Consider the following 2,854-nt stretch of genomic DNA (forward strand, 5'->3'; position numbering starts at 1 on the left):
TATATATATATATATATTTCAGTTTCCATCTACCAATTCCACTAACAAGGCTTTGGTTGGCCTGAGGCTATAGTAGAAGACACTTGCTCAAGGTGCCATGCAGTAGGACTGAACCCAGAATCATGTGGTTAAGAAGCAAGCTTCTTACCACACAACGATGCCTATAAAAAAATTAAAATATTTTTTGTATTGTAGAAGTATAACCTATTTATTGCAGATAAATTTTAGCCACAAAGTTTTATATGGATCCCAAAGGGACTTATGGGCACCAGTTGGGAACTAATGCTGCAGGTTAAATCTTGTAAAATTCATCCTCAAAGTAAGCTTACCTGTGGCACACAAGTGAGCAACTGAATGACATGATGTGGCCCACAGCTCTATCTAGCCTGCTTTACCAAGTCTCTACTTAGCAGTGGGCCATACAACACAATCTGGCACCTATTGATAAATTGTATGGACTACAATGTCACAGTGTAGATATATTATTGTATCTCAAGTGCTGATACATTTTTGTATTCTGGTAAGTTCTTACATTGGCCACATCAAGATGGACAAGGTAGGCTCGGTCATTGCATGACAGTTGCTGTATTTGCCAATAGGATCATGTACATCCTAGTTAAAAACTAGTGAGGTTTATTGGCAATAATACTCTGAGATTATTGTATCTGTGTTTCTGGATGTGGCTTGTTATATAGTGATGAGGATTTTTGGGGTTGAAACTTAACAGGGTATCATACTATGTCCTTCATATTTCTAGAAATCTTTCATATTTAGTATTTTTATTTTGTTGTATTGTCTAGTTTCAGGGTGCTGACTGTGTACAACCTCTTATGATGTATAGTATGAGTGGTGGGTGCTACCTGTTTACATGTTATGATGTATAGTGTGTTTTGGGGTGTGGACTGTGTACAACCCGTTATGATGTGTAGTGCATTTTGTGGGTGTGGCATGTTTGCAACCTCTTATGATGTGTATTTTGTGTGCGTGGACTGTGTACAACCTGTTATGATGTGTAGAGCAGTTTGTGGGTGTGGGATGTTTGCAACCTCTTATGATGTGTAATATGGTTTGTGGATGTGGGCTGTTATGATATGTGATTTGTGGGTGTGGCCTATTTACTACATGTTATGATATGTAGTGCAGTTTGTGGGTGTGAACTGTTTAGAACCTGCTGTGTGGGTGTACACTCTTTACAATCCGTTATGGTGTGTAGTGTATTTTGTGGGTGCGGATTGTGTACAACATGTTATGATGTGTTGTGAAGGCATGTTCTCTATAGTTTATTGTGATGTACAGTAAAGAAATCATGTCTCCAGCAGGACTGCCATATTCCATGATAGATCTGTGTTATTGTTTATACCCCTATGTTGTTATTTCTTTCTGCTGCTCAATTGCGATACATGTGCCTACCCTTAGTAGGTTTGTGCATCAGATGTGCTGTTGTGAATTTTGTGATGGTGTTGATTGTTAGTTTTTTTGATGTCGGTGTGTGATATGTTGTGTGGAGTTTTAGGGTTGGTTTGCATTTTTAATTTTTTCATATTGCTGTTAATAGATGTAAATAGTAGATTTGGTAGATGCTACTTTAAGTCTGTTGTTGCAGATCCATGGTTATTGGGTGTTCTAACTAAGTTTGGAATAGTTTTGCAGTAGAGAATGTTGTTTGGCTATGAGGAGCACCCAAATGTTTTGAGGTGTAAGAAAATCAAAAGTATAAGCTGAACAGATGGGCTGAGAGGAGAGATCCCTATGATATTCCATCCAAGAAATGTCAAATTCTGGAAGTGTTGTGTGCTGTACATAGGCTTAGCATTATAACAGTCTCTTTGCTTGCCAGAATTTCATCGTATTTTTTAAGGTGGTGCAGTGTGTGCATGAACAGCAGAAAAATGTAATTGAAGTTTCATTGATGTTGAGAAACTTATCTATATGAGATTTCCTATTCTTGAAAGTATCACGCTTTTCCTGAGTTATGTTTGTGAATTCGGTAATGGTCTTAATCCATGTTGTGATGTCAGTTAATTTTTGAAACATGCATAAGATGTCTGTGGATGATCTGATTGATGTTATATCACTTGCATTATTATTAAGCTTTAAAATTCTTAGATTTTCTTATTGGTATTTTTGGTTCTTAACCATTTAGCATTCAGATTACTTTGTCAAAAGTAATGTTTATTTATTAACATTGTTTTGAATTAATCATGCATTATCTCATAGCTTTGAGATTTTGATTATGGGATTGTCCAATTTAAGAATGACATTGCAGGGTAAGTGCAAGAAGCTGGATCTGGCCAGTTTGAACATAAAGCAGGGGAAATATTTGGGCCAGATATGGCCAGTCTAAATGCTAAAAGATTAACGGAAGGAATGGGTCAAAATTGTGTTCTCGGTGGAGGGTGAATATTTTACCTTTTTGTTTTGTACCCAACTACATGGTTTTGGGTTCAATCCCTCTGCATGGCATCTTGGGCAAGTGTCTTCAACTATAACCCTGAACCGAGCAAAGCATTGCAGATGGATTTGGTAGATGCAGAGTGAAAAAAAAAGCCCCTGGTATATTTATACTAAGGGCAATGCCCAAGCATGGCCTCAGCCTTTGGGCTAAAACGCATGAAAGAATAAATACTTGATGTCACTGAGAAGGGTGTATTGTTTGAGGTTGTTGTGGCATTGGTAATGAGTGGTTGTTGTTATTAACGAGTTGTTGTTGATGTTGTTGCTACTAATTTCTCTATGCAATGGTTTAACCATTAAGCATTGAGATTACTCTGTCAAATATCCCTATTTATTCACGTTGTTTTGAATTAATCATGCATTATCTTATAGCTTTGAGATTTTGATGATATCATCATCA

This window comes from Octopus bimaculoides, chromosome 16 (assembly GCF_001194135.2).
Source record: "Octopus bimaculoides isolate UCB-OBI-ISO-001 chromosome 16, ASM119413v2, whole genome shotgun sequence".
NCBI lineage: Eukaryota > Metazoa > Mollusca > Cephalopoda > Octopoda > Octopodidae > Octopus > Octopus bimaculoides.